Source organism: Canis aureus, chromosome 16, assembly GCF_053574225.1.
Source record: "Canis aureus isolate CA01 chromosome 16, VMU_Caureus_v.1.0, whole genome shotgun sequence".
In the NCBI taxonomy this organism is placed as follows: domain Eukaryota; kingdom Metazoa; phylum Chordata; class Mammalia; order Carnivora; family Canidae; genus Canis; species Canis aureus.
The window spans coordinates 58,268,095-58,292,054 of record NC_135626.1 but is presented as its reverse complement, the minus strand read 5'-3'; the positions used below and the strand labels follow the sequence as shown (position 1 = coordinate 58,292,054).

General features: G+C 44.4%; 1 protein-coding gene and 1 long non-coding RNA gene across 14 annotated transcripts in view; one reads left to right on the top strand and one right to left on the bottom strand.

Annotated features, from left to right (window-relative positions):
- TMEM94 (transmembrane protein 94) overlaps positions 1-7,034 on the bottom strand; it is a 35,563-nt gene extending 28,529 nt beyond the window's left edge. For 4 of the 5 annotated variants that reach the window (XM_077854212.1, XM_077854217.1, XM_077854222.1 and 1 more), the window contains exon 1: positions 6,877-7,034. The gene's annotated coding sequence lies outside the window, so the exon portion shown is untranslated. The remainder of the gene's footprint in view (positions 1-6,876) is intronic. The other variant, XM_077854219.1, reaches the window with a different exon arrangement.
- LOC144287019 (uncharacterized) lies at positions 6,116-7,783 on the top strand. 9 transcript variants are annotated; one of them, XR_013354942.1, is made up of 3 exons: positions 6,116-6,264; positions 6,955-7,493; positions 7,574-7,783. It is a non-coding gene; the product is annotated as an uncharacterized LOC144287019 (long non-coding RNA). The 9 variants fall into 9 exon arrangements; XR_013354948.1 differs by lacking the exon at positions 6,116-6,264 and adding an exon at positions 6,476-6,493 and having other exon boundaries at positions 7,011-7,493; XR_013354945.1 differs by lacking the exon at positions 6,116-6,264 and adding an exon at positions 6,478-6,493.
- The last annotated feature ends 16,177 nt before the right edge of the window (positions 7,784-23,960 follow it).

Below are 23,960 nucleotides of genomic sequence, written 5' to 3'. Positions count from 1 at the left end.
CAACTGGACTATCTGCTCAGTGGGGAGCCTGCTTCTCCTTCTCCCTCTGGTATTCCCCCTGCTTGTGCTCTCTGGCTCTCTCTAGCTCTCTGTCAAATAAATAGAATCTTTAAAACTAACTAACTAACTAACTAAATAAATAAATAAATAAAAGAGAAGGGTTGATGAAGGAAACATTTATCCAGTGCCTACTGTGTGTAATAACTGTACGTATTTACTCAATGTAAGGAATAGTCTTATTTTCACAAAAGTATAAGATATGGTCCCTTCACAACAGGGATTTATAATACAGCCAGGCTTTGAATATTCTGAGAAAATATAACTGATATTTAAGTTGGCGTTGAAATACCAAATGAGAATTGAAACAGGGGTGTGGGGGCCAGGAATCCCTTGCTGAAAGAAGCCAAGGCCCAGGGCACCTGCATGGCTCAGTCGGTTGAGCAGCTAGCTGACTCTTGATTTTGGTTCAGGTCATGATCTCAGGATTGTGGGATCGAGCCCAGCTTCAGGCTCCATGTTCACCATGGAATCTGCTTTAGATTTTTTCTCCCTCTCCTTCTGCTTCCCCCCAGCTCACATTCTAAATAAATAAATAAACTCTTTTAAAAATAATAAAAAGAAGCCAAGGCTCAAGCAGTGCACTTAGGAAAGCTTAAGAATGAGAAGAGTGGGCAGCCCCGAGAGGCTCAGCGGTTTAGTGCCGCCGCCTTCAGCCCAGGGTGTGATCCTGGAGACCCGGGATCGAGTCCTGGAGACCTGGGATCGAGTCCCATGTCAGGCTCCCTGCATGGAGCCTGCTTCTCCCTCTGCCTATGTCTCTGCCTCTCTCTCTCTCTCTCTCTCTCTGTGTCTCTCATGAATAAATAAATAAAATCTTAAAAAAAAAAAAAAAAAGAATGAGAAGAGTGAGAACAATCCAAGCAAGAACTAGAAGTCTCAACAAAGGCATCAAGGAAGAAAAGCATGGAGCCCTTTAGAAATATGGTGATCTGGGGTGGTGGGTGGCTCAGTAGTAGGTTAAGTGTCCCACTCTTGATCTCAGCTCAGATTTTGATCTCAGGGTCGTGAGTACAAGCCCTGTTGGGCTCCATGCTGGGTGTGGGACATACTAAAAAAGCAGGGGAGGGGGAAAGAAAAATGGTGATCCGATCTGTTCAATTAGAGCAGAGGATCTAAGAAAGAGAGAAGAAATAAAGGACTATATTGAGCAGGGAATCAGGGGCCAAAATGCACAGGTGCATAAACGCCAAACCAAAATAACCCTGGGGAGTCACTGAAGGTTCTGAGCGGGTCCCAGTATTTTGAGAGGGTAGAGAATGGATCAGAAAGGGAAGGAAGGGGATCCCTGGGTGGCTCAATGGCTGGGTGTCTGTCTTCAGCTCAGGACGTGATCCCAGGATCCGAGATTGAGTCCCACATCAGGCTCTCTGAGAGGAGCCTGCTTCTCCCTCTGCCTATGTCTCTGCCTCTCTCTGTGTGTGTCTCTCATGAACAAATAAATAAATCTTTAAAAAAAAGGAGGGAAGGGAAAGAAATTACAGAAGAAGTAGATGAAAATTATAATCTTGGTTTGCCAGGATGAGTATCTAGACAAAGGCAGCATAGTAGCCATGGAAACAAAGGGATGGATGCTTCCTGCTGCCAAGTTCAGAACCAGCTCACAAAGAGCTAAGTACGTGCCCAAGATTCAGGTTGAGGGCAAGCTGAGGAATTGACTGTCCTTCTAATTCCTTCCAACACAACCTTCATTAGCTGCACTTATATTCTAACCATAACCAAAACACCGAAAACACAATGGGGTGGACTGGTATTGAGTTGAGTAGCTGTGCCCAAAGGGTACTAACTGATGGACTGATGTTCAGTTGTGGGTAGGTTTTTAATAACAAGCCTCAGGGTTCTATCCTTGGTAGTGTCCTAATCAATATTTTTATCAATGACCTACTCTGAGGGGGTGTTGGGGGGGGACTCAACATGAGTGGTATCTTTTATATAATTAGAACTGCATAAAAAATGGAACAAATTAAAAAAGAAGAAAACAAAACAAAAAAATGGAACAGGGACTCCTGGGTGGCTCAGTAGTTGAGCGTCTGCCTTCAGCTCAGGTCGTGATTCCGGAGTCCTGGGAACGAGTCCCACATCGGGCTCCCTGCACAGAGCCCCTGCTTCTCCCTCTGTCTATGTCTCTGCCTCTCTCTGTGTGTCTCTCATGAATAAATAAATAAAATCTTTTTTTTTTTTTAAAGGAACAGGCTTCCCTGAGAGACAATGAATTCCCCAGCATCAGAGGGATCCAAGCAGAGGCTGGAAAATTATGAAGATAATAATACATCAGGTAGCAAATAAAAGATAACCTTTTATGATGTCTTCTAACCCTGAGAGACAAAAGAGATCAAGAAATCCAGTAGCTTCTGCACATGAAAAGATGCTCAGTTCCACTTGTAACAAGAGACGTTCACGTTAGACCCCAAGAGAACAAAGTTTGGAAGGCTTTCACCACCAGACTTCAAGGTTTTTAAAGCCACAGTAATTAAGGCAATGTGGTATTGACCTGGTAATAGAATATCCAAAAATAGATCCAGATATATATGGTCAATTGATTTTTTGAGAAGTCTGCAAAAGTGGAGAAAGGTAGTCTTTTCAACACACTGCACTGGAAAAATTGGAACATTCAGATTAAGAGAAAAGAAGAACTTGGAAATACAGCCTGCACTATACACAAAAATGGATCTGATACCTAATGTAAAATTATAAGATAGGAGAAAATCTTTGTGACTTTGGCTTAGATTTCTTAAGTACCAAAAGCACAGCTCACAAAAGAAAAAATTATTAAGTTGGAACGGAGTGGCTGTGGACAAGAGTCAGAGGGGAGGAATCTGACTGTACATATATTTATACCTTTTGATTTTCAAACCATGTGAAAATTTGGAAAATTAGCAATAATTCTGGATATATGCCCCAAAGAAGTGAAAACAGAGACTCCAACAAGTATTTGTATACTCAAGTACCTAGCAGCACTATTCACGGTAGCCAAAAGGTGGGTGCAAGCCAAGTGTCCATCAACAGATGAATGGGTAAGTCAAATGTGATCTACACATACAATGGAATATTACTGAGCCTTAAAAAAGTAAGAATAGTCTATCATATGCTACGACATGGATAAACTCTAGTGACCTTACACTAAGGACAAATGCTATATGATGATTCCTCTTATTTGACGTTCCTGGCGTAAGCAAACTCCTACAGACAGCAAGGAGAATGGTGATCGCCGGACACTGGGGGCAGGAGGGGACATGAGGAGTTAGTGCTAAGGAGGACAGAATTTTAATTTGGGCAGATGAAGAAGTTCTGGAGATGGATGGTGGGGATGTTTGCACAACAGTGTCAATGCACTTCATGCTACTGAATTGGTTCAAATGGTCAATTTTATGTTATGTATATTTTACCATGATAACCAAAAAATCACTAACTTCTGACTCTGATTTTGCAATTAGCTCTGGCTTATGTTACAAAGCAATACTCTTCCCTTTAAAGATATATATGCTCTTTTAAACACACCTTTGATATTCTCTCTAGTGTATATCCTTTCCAAGTATTTCCCAGTATTTTGCTGTTCGCCTTTCTATGAAGGAATATTCCTATCACAAATCTCTTTCTCAAAAGGATCCTGAAATTAAGAAAACTAGGTTCATATAACTATACTGAGGTTTCTGGTTTCCCAAAGGCCACTGTAACCCCTTGAAAGGGTCCCCATCCCTTGAGCACCCCTGGTTCCCCCACCACATGGGTCTCTGGAACTAGGGAAGCCCAAAGCAATCAGTGTGAGATGTGCCCAGCTTGAGGCAGGCATCTTGGCGGGTCTAAATCTGGCCCTTACCCTACTTGCCATACCATGTGACCAATACTGTTTACTACCATCTCAGCAGCCACAAGCAAAGCTTATTATTACACAAACCCCTGATCACCAAACCACACATTCTGGTTGGCGGGTCAGTTCCGGCAGAAGAACATTCCCGCTACAGCTTTGGCTTACCCTTGAGTTCACCTGTGCTACTGGACACAAATCCAGGCTTAGAAACCAGGGTTCAAACAACATTTTTTTTTTCAAACAATATTTTTAAAGGAGGCTATCTTTTAGGTAAAGAAAGACACTCTCAAGGAAACAACACTGACACAATAACAAGATAAATATTGACACACATGTAGGAGTGGAGAAGTGCCAACCATGACCTAGAAACTTCTCACTTGAACATCAGGAATGGATTTAGAGTCTTTGTGTCTTTCCAACTGGGGAGGTTTATGAGTTCATCCTGGACTCACCAGGTAAGGTTCAATAAAGCCTCAAGTGTAGGTAGTATTTACATTAGCACTCCTCCCCCTCTCTACAGAAATTGTTTCCCAAGCTCAACATTAGGGAAAGAGCATTGAGGAAGAACCAAAGGATCGTGACCTTCACTTCTCATTAGTTGGGCAGGAGTTAAGCTTTCCAAAAGGCTGATTCTCAACACTTGGAGCTGGCACTCCCTAGCAACTTCTCAAAATAGAAATGTGAAGGGCTTTCTGTTTTCCTCCATTTCACTGCCCAACCCTGGCTCTCTCCATCTAATCTTCTGATGTCGGGTCACCACAAACAAGGGACAGGGTAAGGCTGGTGGGGGGAGTTCAAGGGCAGTTAACTCTCAATTATTTGACGGCTGATTATCAAGGGGATGGTTTATACTTCACCTCCCTGGTCTAGGAACTATTCCACGGTACCCACCAGTTTCTCTATTTGAAGTTCTAACACAAAGAACCAGTGAACAAGGAAGTTAGAGCTAACACAGCAGCTAAAATAAGACTTCAGAGAATTTGTGGATTTTATTTGAACATGCTGCCCCTGTTCCAGGGTTAATAATAGGCTATGTTCTGATGTGTTCTGATCTTTAGAGTGATTTTCAAACTTTTTTACTCCGTGGAACATTTTTATTACTCTAGATGATGAACCTGACTTGTGCCATTGCTTAAAAAATAAATAAATAAAACTACCTGTTAGAATACTAAGATCGGCCATTCTTTTGCCAAGATTACCATGAAGACATACCATAGGGATATTTCTTCTTTCTTCCGTGGTTCTCAAGTGTTTTCTGCCTCTACACTGTTCTTACACAAAACACATCCCCATTAATAACACTACAATTGTTCTCCCAAAAAACAGACAGCCTACCTTGCTCTGACTCCATCCTTTCCTGCCCTCTCAGCTAAGAATCACTGAAATCATTTCACCTCAAAATATTTATAAAGACTACAATAAATATTAATACAAGAAATCAGCCAGGGAACTACCTTTGGTTACTTACAAATAATGAATGCAAAAATGTATTATGAACTTAGTAAGTGGGTGGCCTAGTAAGTGGGTGGCTCAGCGGTTGAGCCTCTGCCTTTGGCTCAGGGCATGATCCCGGGGTCCAGGGATGGAGTCCTGCATCAGGCTCTCCACGGGGAATCTGCTTCTCCCTCTGCCTAAGTCTCTGCCTTTCTCTCTGTGTCTCTCCTGAATAAATAAATAAAATCCTTAAAAAAAAAAAAAAAAAAAAGAATCTAGTGCTGGTGCTCATGCCATATATACCTATAGATAGAGATCATCCACATACTATCTCTAAGGCAAGCAATTACTGCAAGAAGCTCAGAAAAGTTAAGGAACTATTTCTCAATCACACCTAGCAGACAACTGGTCTGGTGGATAAAGAACTTCAGACTCTTAGACTTCAGAGTGCCAGTCCTGGCTCCAGGTGACCCTGCCCCTGCCCCTTTGCCTCTCCCAAAAGTTACTCTCCACATTTGTAAAGTTAAAGCGTTAAAACTCCTCCCTCCCCACTTCCACCGTCCTAGAGTGTCTAAGAGTACCCAGGGAATAGCCAAAGTACGTCGCTAAAGCGGAGTGTGTTGGACAAAGCAGGAGAAAACCATCAGCTCCTCTGATGCAAAAATCACAGGCTTGCAGGAAAACAGGCTCAGTGCAAACCTCCCTCCTTTTTTCCCCTGGAGCCACACAAAAACTCGGAAGAGAGGGTGGGATGTGGCAGCACGTGACCAAATCAAGGAACACGCCAAAGTGCAGCCCGTGGTTCCACACCAATGAAAGAAGGGCAGGGTTTCCCTGGCACTTGGCACCGGGCACCCGGCAGGGGCTCCCACCGCGCACGCGAGGGACTGCGAGGCTGGACTTCAGGGGTGTGCGGCAGGGGAAGGAGGGCGCGGCGGCAAGCACAGCAGTCGGTTTGCAGGATGGCAAGTATTATGTTCCTATGGTTGCTTCTAAGGAGTCTTTAAACGCTTCTGTAAAGACGGAAAGAAAAAAGAAGAAAAAAAAAAAAAAAAAAAAAGGCAGGGCACGCTCCAACTGCAGGGTCACCGGGCCGCTCGGGGTCAAGGCCCTCGGGCTCCATCCACCTGGACTCGGACGTGGTCAGCACGAGGGCCCAGGTGGCAGCTGAGAGCGCGCGCAGGGGGGACAACGGTCTGAACCGGGGGCTGGGGGCGCGGGTCCCCAGGGGCCCGTCAATACACCGCAGCCCCCTGAGCCGGGGCCCAGACACCTCCACCCTGGGGCCGGGATTCATTGTTGGCAGGAGGCTCCCATCGGACGCGGGACCCCCAAGGGGCCGAGCCAGGGCCGAGGGCAAGTGTGAGCACCCGGGAAAGGGAGGCGGCCAGGAGCTGGAGGCAAGAGCCGGTCCCCGGGCTCCGCCTCCGAAGAGATCCCCCGAGGCCATTTCTTGGGTGCAGACCCCAGACTCCTCTCTCCCAGGCCAAGAATCCAGAGGGCGTGGAAGGCCGAGCCCCACGCCCCCTTGCTTCCCTGCTCCCCTTGCCTCGGGCCACCGGCCTCCTGGTACTTACCGGGGCCGGGGGGCTGTCCTCCTCGCCCGCGTCCTCTTCCCTCCCTGCCCCCTCCTCACTTCGCGTCCCCTCCTCCAGGGGCCGCGGCCATGTCCGGTGCTGGCAACTCTAAGGGGGCTTGCCTCCCTTCTCAGACAACCGAGGCGCCGCTAGCAGGCCAAAGTGCTGGACGCCGATTGGTGAAAACCCGAGACGGGCGGAGAGTCCTGGTTTCTTATTGGCTGCGGAGCGCGCTAGACTGTAGCTGAAACAGTCCCTCTGGGAGCCTGGCGGAATTAAAGGCCGAGTGATGCCGGCGGGAGAGTAGGGACCCGCTGTCCACTTGTGGGTGTGTGGCTCTGACGCTTTCAGGTCCAGAGGTCCTGACCAGAGGCGAGGGCACGGCTTCCACCTCAATTACTTTTCCTATGTATATCCTAAAAAGATAGAGCCACACCCAAGCCGCCTTTTTTTCTTTTTTAAAATCAGCCCTTTCGTAGAACGCCAGGATCTGCTATTTCTTCTAAGCTCCCCTCTTGTTGCTGTGAGCAAATGCCTAGAGACACCTGGCTTAGAGACCTCGGAGACAGTCCCTCGGAGACTAATACTGCAACCGAACCAAAACTGGAGAACCTAAGGCAAGACTTCAGTTTTCCCTTCAGCTCAGCTGTACCCTAAAGGGAAAAAACAAGCTTAAAAAAAATTTTTTTTTTCTTAGATAATTAGAGAAATCGCCTGGGAGAGCTCTCTTGGGAAAACAAAGCAAGCCTGTGTCAGTATTTACTTCAGTTTTCCCAGAGATGGAAGTCTGGAGACTTGTTTTTTTGTGTTTTGCTTCTCTGTTTATAAAATTAAAAGAGGGTCATGGCTGGCCTTGGGAAGTAAGAGCCCCCTTCCCCCATTAATAAATTTAATTATATAATTAAAATCTCTCTTCTCAGCTGAACAAGAAGATATTTTGGTATCTGCTTTTATATGTTTCAACTGTTCTAGCCCTGGCTTAAAACATCATGTTACCTTTCTGCACACAACAATCTTCTGCAGTTTATCTTTTTTTTTTTTTAATTTTTATTTATTTATGATAGTCACACAGAGAGAGAGAGGGGCAGAGACACAGGCAGAGGGAGAAGCAGGCTCCATGCACCAGGAGCCCGATGTGGGATTCAATCCCGGGTCTCCAGGATCGCGCCCTGGGCCAAAGGCAGGCACTAAACCGCTGCACCACCCAGGGATCCCCTGCAGTTTATCTTTTGCAAATAGATACCTCTCTATACAGGGAGATCTCTGTGTCTCTCTTCCTGACATTCAAGGCCCCTTATAAATCAACTCAGACATATGTTTCCAGACTAATTCCCCACAGGCCAAACTATTCCTGCAGCCGCATAGATTCGCCATCCTCTAAATGCATCTGGGACCCTCCCACCTCTGCTCTTTTTCCCAAGAGGTTCCCTACCCTTTGAAGATTCCTTCCTACCAAGAAAGCCAACCTTCAAATACACGCCCATCCTGAAAATTCACCTCTAATGCTCCCTGCCCCAAAGCCGTCCCTGACTTTGAGTCATTGAAATTCTCACTCTCTAGTGCTGTGTTTCTGTTGCCGCCTTTACGGAAGTAATGCTTTGTAAAATATTATTTTTGTAAGACCTGGAGCTCCCAAAAGGCAGCTGGCTTATCCTGGCAGCCCCCACAGCACCTTACTCAGAACCTGCACCCGGTAAATGTTTGTTGAACCGATCTAGCCAATCGCCTGTGCCTTATGTCGTTCTACTTCATCTCAGAAGGTTTATGTGGCCAACAAATGTATCATAGTCATCCTGCCCTGCTCCACCTTGTACCTCAAGTCACCTCTGGCTGCTCTTGTTTCTCTGCTCCACCAGGTTTTATGAATATCACTCAAACTTAAACTGTGTGTCTACCAGTTTAAGGAGCTGTGCTACAATCCTTCACCCCCCGACCATCCCCAAAGTCATAAAACTTTGCTGAAGAAGTAAATCGAATAAAGCTAAAACGCGAGGGGGGTGGTCCTGGGTCGCTCAGTTGGCTAAGTGTCCGCCTTTGGCTTAGGTCATGATCCTGGGATGGTCCTGGGATGGAGTCCTGCATCAGGCTCCCTGCTCAACAGGGAGTCTGCTTCTCCCTCTCCCTCTGGCCCTCCCCCTGCTTGTGTGCGCGCTCTCTCTCTCTCTCTCTCTCTGTCACATAAAATTTTTTAAGTGATTAAAAAAAAATCAAGCCAAAACATGCCAGTGTACCCAGTCTAAGTTCACCCTGGCAAGACTTTTTGCATCTCTGAGATCCCTGTGGCCATGTCTTGATGTCTATCTAGCAATACCAGGCACCTGTACCAATCCTTCATTTTTCTGGAGCCTCATCTGTCTCCATATCAAAATAACCTTGATGTGAGGGGTGCCTGGGTGGCTCAGTTGGTTAAACAGCCAACTCTTGATTTCGACTCAGGTCATGATCTCAGCATTGTGGAATCGAGCCCAAATCAGGCTCTGCTTTCAAGGGGGAGTCTGCTTGAGGTTCTCTCTCTCTCTCTCTCTCTCTCTCTCTCTCTCAAATAAATCTTAAGGAAAAAAAAAAAGCTTTATGTGGAAACCAAAGCCTTCCAATGGATATTCCTCATCTACTATTTCTTTTTTTCAACATTCCTCCAAAAAAGAGAAATCCCTCTTCCTTTCTCCATCTGTATTCTTAGTCCCTTCCCCTACCCCAGCCTCACATGCTATATCCCATCCCTAGGACTCAGCTTATCCTGTTCCCTGGGACTGAAATGCCTCTCAACTCCTGTCTTCCTGGATAACTCTCTCTCATCCTCTCTCATCCTCTCCGTTTGCCTCAGATAACTATCACTTCACTTAACACATTGTTTTCTGTCTTTGACAGGAAGATAATAATGCATTACCGTCAACTATATATTCTTCAATTTAAGGGACACCTAAGTGGTTCAGTTGATTGAGCATCCAGACTCCTGATTTCAGCTCAGGTCATGATCTCGGAGTCGTGGGCTCAAGCTCCATGTCAGGCTCTGGGCTCCACACAGATTCTGCTTGAGATTTCCCTCTCTCTCTCTCTCCCTCTGCCCCTCCCTGCCTTCTCAAATTAATTACTTTTTAATTTTTACAATTTTTTAGAAGATTTTATTTATTCCATGAGAGACACAGAGAAAGGCAGAGACATAGGCAGAGGGAGAAGCAGGCTTCCTGTGGGGAGCCTTGATGTGGGACTTGATCCCAGGACCCTGGGAAACCTGAGCCAAAAGCAGACGCTAAACCACTGAGCCATGCAGGTGTCCCAAATTATTTTTTAAAAATAAAAAGGGGAAAAAAATAAAAATAAAAAATAAAAATAAAAAGGGTGCCTGGGTGGCTCAGTCAGTTGAGCATCTGCCTTCTGCTCAGGTCATGATCTTGGGATCCTGGGATCAAGCCCTGAATCAGGCTCCCCCCTCAACAGAGAGTCTGCTTGTCTCTCTCCCTCTGCTGCTTATGCACACTCTCTCAAAATCTTTTTATAAATAAATAAATAAATAAATAAATAAATAAATAAATAAATAAAATTACAATAAAATTGGAACACCTAGACACCTGGCTGGCTAAGTCAGTAGAGCATGTGACTTTTTAAAAAGATTTTATTTATTCATGAAAGACATAGAGAGGCAGAGACATAGGCAGAGGGAGAAGCAGGCCTCATACAAGGAGCCCGATGTGGAATTCAATCCCAGATTCTGGGATCATGCCCTGAGCCGAAGGCTGATGCCCAAACATTAAGCCACCCAGGCATCCTGAGCATGTGACTCTTGATCTCAGGGCTATGAGTTCAAGCCCCACACTGGGTGTAAGGATTACTTAAATACAATATTTTTTTTAAATTACAATAAAGACCTATCATATCATAAATAATAATAGGAATAGTAATAATAAAAAAGGAATAGTAATAATAATCTGTGAATATCTACAGTCTCCTTCTCTCCTCTTACTTGTTAAGGAAGATTCTGTGCCTGTTAGGTTCCCAGATCATTGGAATAATAGGGGAAAGGTAGGCCTGAGAAGGGCAGAGTCTTGAGTGATTTAGTTTACTTTGGGTAGGATGAGGAATGACCAGCTGGTGAGAGCAGATGGGTTTTAAAAGAGCACAGGAGTGGGGCACCTGGGTGGGTTAGTTAAGTTCTGCCTTAAGCTAGGGTCATGATCTCAGGGTCCTGGGATGGAGCCCAGCATCGCTGCATCTGCTGCATCGGGATCCTTGCTCAGCTGAGAGTCTGCTTCTCCCTCTCCTTCTGTCCTTCCCCCCCACTAATGCTTATTCATGATCTCGTTCTCAAATAAAAGAGCATGGAAGGAAGCAAGGAGAAGAGTCAAGATGGTATGGATTCAAGAAGAGGTGGAGGAAGTTTGGAGCAACAGGAGAGAGAAGCTTTAGGGCAGGGGGAGAAATTCCTTGGGTGAATAGGTGAAATACCTTTTCCCTATTATTCTGATATTGTATGATGATCAGTGATCGGGGAACCTAGCAGGTAGAGATAGAATCCTCAACAGACAGGAGAAGGGAAAGAGAAATGAACAATGGGATTTTAAGAAGGTTTCTTATAAATCATTCATGTAATTTCCCCCCCCTTAGGCATTTTTCTTGAGACTACAAAAAGATTTGAAGTTGCTTTGGGATTATTTTTGGATGCCAACTTACATTTCCTTTTTTTTTTTTTCTTAAGATTTTATTTATTCATGAGAGACACAAAGAGAAAGGCAGAGACATAAAGGGAGAAGCAGGCTTCTCCTGCGAGGATCCTGATACGGGACTCGATCCCATGATCCCAGGATCATGACCTGAGCCAAAGGCAGGCGCTCAACCACTGAGCCACCCAGGTGCCTCCCTTGTATAGGATTCTCTATAGACACTGGACATATCTATCTATAGGCGCTATATAGTTAATAGCATTACCTGTTTATGTGTCATTTCTCTTTCTGTGAGTCCCTCAGAAAATTACCTCAGAGTCCAAGGACTGTGTCTTATTCATCTTTGTGTCACTATTGATTAACAAAGTACCTAGCACACCATAGATGTCTAATGTTTATTGAATAAATGAACTAGGGTCCAGTTATCCCCTTTCTGTAGCATCTTCTGTTACTTCTTTTCCATCAGCTCTTTTCCCCCAGCTTCTCATAGGTCTCTCATAGGTCTCTCATAAACACTCATAGGTCTCTCCTGAAAACAAAAGGAGAGGGATAGTAGAGGGAAAAGAGAAGAAGAAGGGGAGGCCCTCTCACACTAAATGTGATGTTCCTCTGCCAGATGGCTCATGGATCTGCCATAAAGAAGCTCCCTCTCCTTCCTCAGTGTAATGTCTCTGTTATACTAGCCAGTGTATAACACCTACTGACTTCACCTTAGCTCCAGCCAACAGACAACCACTGCTTCATTTGTTTTGGGGCCCCGTGGAGTATTTGAGAGATATAACTGAATCTGTCCATGTAGAATGACTTTAAGAAACATGTTTCAAATGTTGTAAAATCAGCCTGGAATAAATACCTCTGGAACTGACCAACAACGTCATACTATGTTGGCCTACCTGCCAATTGGTCAGCACATGTTTACTGAGCCCCTTGTATGCGCCAGGCCCAGGACTGGATGCTGGGCATACAGTGGTGAACAAAACTGAGAGGATCCCCATCCTCACGCCACTAATATTCTAATGGAGGAGACAAGGCATTAAACAAATACATAATTACATCAGAAGTGTGCAAGGGGTACCTGGGTGGCTCAGTGGCTGAGCATCTGCCTTTGGCTCAGGTCGTGATCCCGAGGTTCTGGGATCAAGTCCCACACTGGGCTCCCCGCAGGGATCCTGCTACTGCCACTGCCTATATCTCTGCCTCTTTTTGTGTCTTTCATGAATAAATAAAATCTTTTTAAAAAGAAGAAGTGTGCAAACAAGCATCTTTAGTGGAATCCTGGAGTTCTTGGGTGGCTGGGGTAGGCTTTCCTGAAGAAGTAACATTTAAGCTGAAATCTGAAGAATGATTACAATGTGGCCAGACAGGGGCATCTGGGTGGCTCAGACAGTTAAGCATCTGCCTTCGGCTCAGGTCATGATCCCAGGGTCTTGGGCTCGAGTCCCACAGCTCACTGGGGAGTCTGCTTTTCCCTCTGCTATTCTCCCTACTTGTGATTTCTTTGTCTCTCCCTCAAATGAATAAATAAAATCTTTTTTTTAATTTAATTTAATTTTATTTTATTTTTGAATAAATAAAATCTTAAAAAAAAAAAAATTAGCCAGACAAAGGGAATGAAATAAGCCCTGCAAGGAGAGAGAGCATGTGTAAAGGCCCTGAGGAAGGAAGATATGAGACCAAGGAACTGAAGGAGATTCCCACATGAGTGGATCAGAGATGGGGAGAGCAGAGTGGTGGAGACAAAGCCAGAAGCAGGGCGTAGGGGGTTGGGGGTGGGGCAGCTCATGAGGGGTCCTCTGCAACACCTTGCAAGTATTGAGGCTCTATTCTGAGGGCACTGAAAAGCTCTTAGAAAGTTTTGTTTTGTTTTGTTTTTGTAAGTAACCTCTATACTCAACATGGGGCTCAAACTTAAGACCCTGAGATCAAGAATCGCTGGCTCTACCCACTGAGCCAGCCAGGCACCTCTCTTGGAGGGTTTTAAACAACAGAATACCAGGGTCTGTTTGGCACTTATAGAAATACTCATTTTGACTCCTGAGTGGGAAATGGATTGTAGAGAAGCAAGAGCAGCTTGCAGAAGCCCAGAGAGAAGGCTTGGCCATAATCTGCTCAACATAGCCCCTGTACTGAGATGACGGCAGCCCAAGTGGCAAGAAGTAGATGTATTCAAGGGATATTTAGCAGGTGGACTAGGCAAAAGGTAGTGATGGATGGGACGTAAGGTCCGGGGAGAAAGAGGGAGGGATGACTCCAGGTTTCTACATGCTGGACCTCATATAGGGTCAGTTCTAATGGCAAGGTACTTCTGCTCAGCAACAGATACCTCTATATGGCCAATTTAGAGCAAAACATGGACATAGCATTATCCAGAAAACTCGACTGTTATGAGACTTCACTTCTTCTGGATGCAGATCTGAGATATGAATCAGAGACCCTGAGTAACTCCATAGGACTGATGCATGTTTTGAACAAGCTCTGGCCCCTGCACTAGAGCATCCCTCTCCTAGCCCTAGCCTCTATACCTAATCATCTGTTTAAAGTCAGAAGGATGAGGAGCTCCTGGGTGGCTCAGTTGGTTGAGCATCTGATTCTTGATTTCAGCTCAGGTCTTGATCTCAGAGCCCTGAGATCGAGCCCTGCATCAGCCTACCTGCTCACTGTGGAGTCTGCTTGTCCCTCTCCCTCTGTTCCTCTCCCTTTTCCTCACTCTCTCTCAAAATCTTTTTTTAAAAAAACATTTTATTTATTTATTTAAGAGAAAGAAAGAGAGCACAGGCAGGGGGAGGGGCAGAGAGAGAGGGAGAGGAAGAAGCAGGCTCCTTGCTGAGTAGGGAGCCCAACATGGGCCTCAATACTAGGACCTTGGGATCACCACTCAAGCCAAGCCCAAGGCAGACGCTTAACCAACTGAGCCACCCAGGTGTGCCTCAAATAAAATCTTGAAAAAGGAAAAATAGGGCAGCCCCAGTGGCCCAGCGGTTTAGCGCCACCTTCAGCCCAGGGCGTGATCCTGGAGACCTCGGATCAAGTCCCACGACGGGCTCCCTGCATGGAGCCTGCTTCTCCCTCTGCCTGTGTCTCTGCCTCTCTCTGTGTGTCTGTCATGAATGAATAAATAGAATCTTTAAAAAAAAAAAAAATAAAGGAAAAATAAAGGTGGTAGGATAAAATGGTGATCGTTGAAGATCCCTGAGCTGATATTCTTTCAATTCAACTGAACACTGCAATCAGATTTAGAGTCCTTTGCCAAAAATCGGTGTTGGGATCCATATCCTGCCAATGGCTGAGTATCTCTATTGTGCCAAAGTTCCAGCACTTCCAGGCTCTTTGGAAGGATATCCAAAGAATCAAAGGACATAAGCAGACAGTTCACACACGAAGAAATTAAATATTAGGAATAAGTTTTTTGGGGGAGGGGTGCCTGGAAAGCTCAGTTGATTAAGCGTCTGCCTTTGGCTCAGGTCATGATCCCGGGGTCCTGGGATCGAGCCCCACATGGGGCTCCCTATTCATCAGGGAGCCTGCTTCTCCCTCTGCCTGCTACTCCCCCTGCTTGTGCTCTCTTTCTGTCAAATAAATAAAATATTTTTTTAAAAAAGGTTTTTTTTTATGGAAAGGGTTCAATCTCACTATTAAAGAATATTAAACTAAAACTTACACAGAGGGATGCCTGGGTGGCTCAGCGGTTGAGCATCTGCCTTTGGCCCAGGGTGTAATCCTGGAATTCCGGGATCAAGTCCCACATCAGGCTCCTGCAAGGAGTCTGCTTCTCCCTGTGTCTCCCATGAATAAATAAATAAAACGTTTTAAAAAATAAAAAATAAAATAAAACTGACACAGAGGTGCATTTTTCACCTATTCATTAGATAAGAAAATTTAATAATGCTGAGGCTGTGGTGAAACTTGTATGTTTATACAGTATATTTTCTTATTGCAATGTGTATTGTTACAATATCTTTGCTAGCCAACCTGACCATGAAATGATCAACTCTCTGTTTTGATTCTCTCTTTCTCTGGTAATACAATTTCAGGAAATATTTCCAAAGCTGTGTGTGAGTGGGCACACCTTAAACTTACCCAATGTTATATGCCAATTATATCTCAATTTTTTTAAAGGGGAAAAAGAAAAAGAAAGGCTAGGGTGCCTGGGTGGCTCAGTGGTTGAGCATCTGCCTTCAACTTAGGTTGTGATCCCGGGCTCCTGGGATCGAGTCCTGCATAGGGAGCCTGCTTCTCCCTCTGCCTGTGTCTCTGCCTCTCTGTGTCTCTCATGAATAAATAAAATCTTTAAAAAAAAACAAAAGAAAGAATAGGCTAAACTATTGGGTGGGGTATCTATAGAGGGTCATGGTAGAACTTCGAACAAATTATAACATGTGTGGTCACAGATTATGGCCAGATGGCATGCACCCCAAAAGGGAATTTTCAGGAGGAAGAAAGGGAAATGGTCTGGAAGCAGGCACAAAAGCAGGGAAAACCGTGCTGCTGCTTCTCAATCCCAGGGTACTTGGGTTTGAGAGAAATACTACCTCTGCTCAAAGGCTACAGGAGAAGTGGTCTCTTTATGGGAAAGCCACTCCTCAGGGCAAGGAAAGGGATAGTAAGAGAATCAATTTGAAGATCTTGAGGCTGTTGGAGATTTTCCTCACAAAGAAACCAGGGCTTCCAAATCAGGGTTGGAGGGAGACAGCAGGGGAAGAAGCCATGAGGAAATGGCCCAGAGGAAGGAGGGAGATAGATAAGCATTTAGGATACTAGGAACTGGAAATTGAAGATCCGTGAAATCACTTGAGCTGTTGATTCTTTGTATTTTATTTATTTTATTTATTTTTAAGATTTTATTTATTTATTTGAGAGAGATAGAAATAGCCACGGAGATAGCAAGAGAGAGCATGAGCCAGGGAGGAAAGGGAGATGCAGGCTCTCTGCTAAGCAAGGAGTCCAACGAGGGGCTCGATCCCAGGACCCTGGGATCATGACCTGACTCAAAGGCAGACACTTAACTGACTGAGCCACCCAGGCACCCCGATTCTGGGTTTGTTTGTTTGTTTGTTTTTTCCGATTCTGGGTTTTTAAAATATTTTTTCTATGTTTTTCTTAAAGTAGGTTCCATGCTACAACATGAGGCTTAAATTCACCACCCTGAGATCAAGGGTCTCATTCTCTACTGACAGAGCCAGCCAGGTGCCTCTAAAGTTTTATTTTTAACTTCTCTCTACACCCGATGTGAGTTTTGAAACCACAACGTCGAGATCAAGAGTCTTGTGCTCCACTGACTGAGCCAGAGTCAGCCAGGCATCCCAGAGCTGTCCATTCTTTCCTGGGTAGTTCCTACTGCCCTCAGCCTCCTTGGTTCTCAAAAGCCTTTTGCCTTTAAGTTGTGAGTGACATTTTTAGAAGAAGGTGCTCTTTTAATATCTGCAACAACTCAGAGTTATGTCTCACTGATGAGGAGGGCCTTTTCCTGAGCCCCTTGAGTCACTCAAATGGTCCAAGGGAGAACTATGTTAAAAATATGGAGAACAGGGGATCCCTGGGTGGTGCAGCGGTTTGGCGCCTGCCTTTGGCCCAGGGCACGATCCTGGAGACCCGGGATCGAATCCCACGTTGGGCTCCTGGTGCATGGAGCCTGCTTCTCTCTCTGCCTGTGTCTCTGCCTCTCTCTCTCTCTCTCTCTGTGTGTGACTATCATAAATAAATAAAAATTAAAAAAAAATATGGAGAACAGGGCAGTCCAGGTGGCTCAGCGGTTTAGCACCGCTTTCAGCTCAGGGTGTGATCCTGAAGTCCCGGGATCGAGTCCCACATCGGGCTCCCTGCATGGAGCCTGCTTCTCCCTCTGCTTGTGTCTCTGCCTCTCTCTCTCTCTCTCTCTATGCCTATCATAAATAAATAAATCTTTTTTAAAAATGGAGAAATGGAGAAAAAGCAATTCTGAAACTTGTTTGTCCTGCTAAAAGATGGTCCAGAAACAAGGCGCACAACTTTACAACACAGCATGAGCATCTGAAATACATAAATCTTGGGGTGATAATAGCCCAACCATTAGCAGGAGAATGGGTGGACAAATGGTGGCATATCCATACAAGGGAACACCACACAACACCAAAAAAAATGCACCACTGAATACCCATCACAATATGAATGAATCCCAAAACAGTATGCTGAAGGGAAGAAGTCAGACACAAGAGATCACACACAGACTCCATTTACATGAACTTCTAGGACAAGGATGGGGCGGGGGGGGGGGGGGTGGTGGACGTGAGGACTGATTTCAAAGAGGCATGAGGAATATTTAGGGGGATGAAGGAAAGGTTCTATATCTTGATCAGAGTAAGTGATTTAATGGATTTATAATTTATCAAAACCCATCAAACTACAGGGGCACCTGGCTGGCACAATCAGTAGAGCGTACAACTCTTGATCTTGCGGCCATTGAGTTCCAGCCCCACGTTAGGTGTAGGGATTACTAAGTAAATAAATAAACTCTTTAAAAAAACCTCATCAAATTATACAATTAAAATCTGTATGTTTTACAGTGACTTTACAGGTAACACAGTGGCACTAAATTCCTATCTTTCAATAGTTACTCTGAATATAAATGGGCTAAATGCCCCAATCAAAAGACACAGGGTATCAGATTGGATAAAAAACCAAGACTCATTGATATACTGTCTGCAAGAGACTCATTTTAGGCCCAAAGACAGCTCCAGATTGAAAGTGAGGAGGTGGAAAACCATTTACCATGCTAATTGACATCAAAAGAAAGCTAGGGTAATAATCCTTATACCAGATATATTAGATTTTAAACTGTAATAAGGCAGCCCCGGTGGCTCAGCGGTTTAGTGCTGCCTTCAGCCCAGGGCGTGATCCTGGAGACCCGGGATCGAGTCCCACGTCAGGCTCCCTGCATGGAACCTGCTTCTCCCTCTGCCTGTGTCTCTGCCTTTCTCTCTCTCTCTCTCTCTCTCTCTCTGTCTCTCATGAATAAATAAAGTCTTTAAAATCTATATAAATAAATAAATAAATAAATAAATAAATAAATAAATAAACAAACCGTAATAAGCCCTCTTATCTTAGTCACCTGGGTGACTCAGTGGTTGAGTGTCTGCCTTCGGCTCAGGGCATGATCCTGGGGTCCTGGGATCGAATTCACATCGGGCTCCCTTCAAGGAACCTGCTTCTCCCTCTGCCTATGTCTCTGCCTCTCTCTGTGTGTCTCTCATGAATAAATAAATAAAATCTTTAAAAAAAATAAAGACTGGAATAAGAGATGAAAAAGGTCACTGTGTTATAATTAAAGAGTATCCAACAGGAAGACCTAACAATTGTAAATATTTAGCCCCTAACACGTGAGCAGCCAATTAATAAAAAAATTAAAGAAACACATCAATAATAATATAATAATAGTAGGGGACTTTAACACCCCACTCACTGCAATGGACAGATCACCTAAGCAGGAGATCAACAAGGAAACAAGGGCTTTGACTGACACACTGGACTAGATGGACTTCACAGATATATTCAGAGTGTTCCATCCTAAAGCAAAAGAATACACATTCTTCTTGAGTGCACATGGAACATTCTCCAGAAGAGATCACATACTGGGTCAGAAATCAGATCTCAGCCAGTACCAAAAGATTGGGATCATTCTCTGCATATTTTCAGACCACAATGCTTTGAAACTGGAACTCAATCACAAGAGGAAATTTGGAAAGAACTCAAATACATGGAGGTTAAAGAGCAACCTACTAAAGAATGAAACTAAAGAAGGAAACTAAAGAAGAATTTTTAAATTTCATGGAAACAAATGAAAATACAACTGTTTAAAACCTTTGGGATGCAGCAAAGGCAGTCCTAAGAGGGAAGTTTATAGCAATATAAACCTTTCTCAAGAAACAAGAAAGGTCTCAAATATACAACCTAACCTTACATTTAAAGGAACTAGAGAAAGAACAGCAAATAAAGCCTAAACCCTGCAAGAGAAGAGAATTAATGAAGATTAGAGCAGAAACCAATGAAATAGAAACCAAAAGAATGGTAGAACAGATCAATGAAACTAGCAGTGTTCTTTGAAAGAATTAATAAGATCAATAAACCCCCGGGTAGACTTATCAAAAAGAAAAAAGAAAGGACCCAAATAAATAAAATCATGAATGAAAGAAGAGCGATCACAATCAACACCAAAGAAACATAAACAATTATAAAAACATATTATGAGCAGCTATATGTCAACAATCTGGAAGAAATGGATACATTCCTAGAAATGTATAAGCTACCAAAACTGAGACAGGAAGAAATAGAAAACCTGAACAGACCCATAACCAGCAAGTAAATTGAAACAGTAATTAGAAATCTCCCAACAAACAAGAATCCAGGGCCAGATGGCTTCCCAGCAGAATTCTACCAAACATTTAAAGAAGAATTAATACCTATTCTTCTGAAGCTATTTCAAAAATTAGAAATGGAAGGAAAACTTCCAAACTCTTTCTATGGGGCCAGCATTACCTTGATCCCAAAACCAGACAAAGACCCCACCAAAATGGAGAATTACAGACCAATATCTTTGATAAACATGAACGCAAAAATTCTCACCAAGATACTAGCCAATAAGATCCAACAGTACATTAAAAGGATTATTTACCACGACCAAGTGGGATTTATTCCTGGGCTGCCAGGGTTGTTCAACATCTGCAAATCAATGTGATACACTACATAAGTAAAAGAAAGGACAAAAACCATATGATCTTCTCGATAGATGCAGAAAAAACATCTGACAAAGTAGAACAAACTTTCCTGAATAGAACTCTTCACAGTGTAGGAAAAGAGGGGACATACCTCAATATCATAAAAGCCATATACAAAAAGCCCACAACAAATATCATTCTCAATGGGGAAAAACTGAGAGCTTTTCTTCTAAGGTCAGGAACATGGCAGGGATGTCCACTCTCACTACTGTTGTTCAACATAGTACTAGAAGTCCTAGCCTCAGCAATCAGACAACAGAGAGAAATAAAAGGCATCCGAACTGACAAAGAAGTCAAACTCTCACTCTTCACAGATGACATGATACTGTATGTGAAAAATCCAAAAGACTCCACCCCAAAATTGCTAGAACTCATACAGGAATTTGGCAAAGTGGCAGGATATAAAATCAATGCAAAGAAATCAATTGCATTTCTATACACTAACAATGAGACAGAGGAAAGAGAAATTAAGGAGTTGATCTCATTTACAATTGCACCAAAAACCATAAGATACCTAGGAATAAAATTAACTAAAGAGGCAAAGGATCTGTATTCTGAAAACTATAGAACACTCATGAAAGAAATTGAAGAAGGGACACCTGGGGCGGTTCAATGGTTGAGTGTCTGCCTTTGGCTCAGGTGGTAATCCGGGGGTCCTGGGATCGAGTCCTACATCAGGCTCCCTGCAAGCAGCCTGCTTCTCCCTCTGCCTATGTTTCTGCCTCTCTCTCTCTCTTTCTCTCTCTCTCATAAATAAATAAAATCTTTTAAAAAACAAAAAGAAATAAAAATTGAAGAAGACACAAAGAAATGGAAAAATATTCTATCCTCACGTATTGGAAGAACAAATATCATTAAAATGTCTAGGCTACCTAGAGCAATCTATATATTCAATGCAATCTCTATCTAAATACCATCAACTGATTTCACGGAGCTGGAAAAAATAATCCTGAAATTTGTATGGAACCAGAAAAGACCTTGAATAGCCAAAGGAATGTTGAAAAAGAAAACCAAAGCTGATGGCATCCCAATTCTAGACTTCAAGCTATATTACAAAGCTATAAGCATCAAGATAGTACGGTACTGGCACAAAAACAGACACGCATATCAACGAAACATAATAGAGAACCCAAAAATGGACCCTCAACTGTATGGTCAACTAATCTTTGACAAAATAGGAAAGAAAATGTAATGGGAAAAAAAGATAATCCCCTCAACAAATGGTGTTGGGAAAATCGGACAGCCACATGTAGATTTTATTTATTTATTTGACAGAGAGAGAGCACAAGCAGGGGGAGCAGCAAAAGGAGAAGGAGAAGCAGGTTCTCCCTACTGAGCAGGGAACCTGATGCAGGGCTCGATCCCAGGACCCCAGGCTCATGACCTGAGCCAAAAGGCAGACGCTTAACCAACTGAGCCAACCAAGCAACCCCTCTTTTTTTTTTTTTTTTTTTTTACGAGTTTATTTATTTATTTGAGAGAGAGCACAAGTGAGGGTGGAGGGGGCCGGGCACGGGGAGATGGGGAGGGAGAGGGCTTCATCCCAGGACCCGGAGATCACGCCCTGAGCTGAAGGCAGCCACTAAAGCATCTGAGCCACCCAGGCGCTCAGAACATGTGACTCGATCTGAGGGTCATGGGTTTGAGCCTCATGTCTGGTGTAGAGCTTACTTAAAATAATAAAATAAATAAAATAAATAAAACTTTTTTAAAAAGACAGTCAGGTTTGGGGAGAAGAAAGCTAAATTAATGGAAAATAAACTAGAAAGGGAGCCCATGGAGACAGGAAGCCAGCAGAGACGGGTCCAGGTGCCAGCTGGCGAGGCAGCCAGCCATCCTCACCTCCCACTCCAACCTCAGGAACCCTTCTCCAGCACTTTATTCCCCAAACACCAACTCCAGACTTCTCTGTCTGGCATCCCGTACTCATTTTCACACTTTGGGTGTAAATACCATTTCATTAACTACATTGACGCTCTCTGGGAGCAGAGACAACGCCCTCCTGCCTTTAGTTCCTCCCAGATCATCAGAGCAGTTGTTTACACACACATTTGTGTCCTAACAGTGGCACAGAAAATGACAGGAAGGACACTGTTTAGGAAAAGACTCGGTAGGCCTTTTGAAGAAAGACAAGGCCCCAAACCCCTAGGTGTGCAAGCACCAAAGTGGTAAGAGATCATGCCCACTGGAAACTGAACCAAAAATTTGGAGCTGGGGGGCACCTGGGTGGCTCACTCGGTTGACCATCTGACTCTTGGTTTTGGACCAGGTTATCTCCGGGTCCAGGTCCCTGGGTCCTGGGATCCAGCCCCTACATCAGGCTCCCTGCTCAGCAGGGAGGGGGGGGGAGTCTGCTTCTCCCTCTGCCCCTCACCTCACTTGTGCTCTCTCTCCTCTCTCTCTCCCTCTCAAATAAATAAATAAAATCTTGAAAATAAATAAATAAATTTCCTCCCAGGGAATTTTTTTTTCCTGGAAGTCCCCTGGTGTTTCCACGGTTCAGTCTCCAATGTCCCTCACATCGTTCAGCCTTCCTCTCTGCTCTTTCTTCTCTTTCTTGTCCAGCTCCAAATTATTGGTTTTTTTTTTTGTTAGCTCCAAAGTATTGATTGATTGATTGATTGATTGATTTGCGATAGAGAGAGAGGCAACGAGAGAGCACAAGCAGGGGGGAGAGAGAAGCAGGCTCCCCGCTGAACAGGTAGCCCAATGCCGGGCTCGAACCCTGGATTCTGAGATCCTGACCACCTGGAAGGCAGATCCTTAACTGACTGAGGCCCCCAGGCGCCCCACCCCGGTAGGAATTTGAAGTTCTTTCTACAGTGTAAATGCCTGCACCTCCCCAGCTCCTCAGTGGCGCCATCTGCAGGCATAGATGCTTGTGTGAGTGGTTGGTTTAGTGAGGATTCAAGGGCAAGAGTCAGTGCGGTCCCATGAGGCACCACCCCAGTCGGACTGTGGGAGAATCCCTAACACAAACCAGTCCACCCAGAGACCAGAAGGGACCATGAGGGGGCTACGTGGGTTGAACAGAATGGGAAGCATTGAAGAAAGCCACAAACCTCCTGCAGAGGAGTGCTCTTTGTCAGTGCGCAGTCGGGGCCCTTCGGGGTGACAGACACACTTGTTGAAACATAAACAGTACTCCTGGCCCACTCCTCACCCTCCTAGAAAGACTTGCCCTCTGTGGGCCTCTGGGTCGCCACTCTGTTCTGGTTCCTGTCCCACTCACTGCTTACCCCTTCCCTGTACCCTCCACCCCATGCTGGCTCCTCCTCTGATCAGCCCCTGGGTATCAGAAGGAGGAGGGTCTCCTCTCTTCTCCACTGCAGACTTTCTCTAGGCCCCTGGTCCTAAATACCTGATTCATTCTGACGACTGTCACATTTATATCTGTCTAAGTCTCTCCCCTAAACTCGGGAGGCCCTGAGCCAATTGCTTACTTGACACCTCCACCTGGATTGTCTAATAAGCATCTCGAACTTAAAACACCCAAAACAAACTCATGGCCTCTCCCCTGCAACAACATCCTTCTCTCACTCCTCCCCTCTGCAGTAAATGGCACTAGCAAACACCCAGCTCCTCCAGCACAACCCATCGGGTGTGATTCCTTTCTGTTCTTCACTATCCAAATTCAACTATCCACAAGTCCTATGGGCTCTAACTCCAAATTACTGCC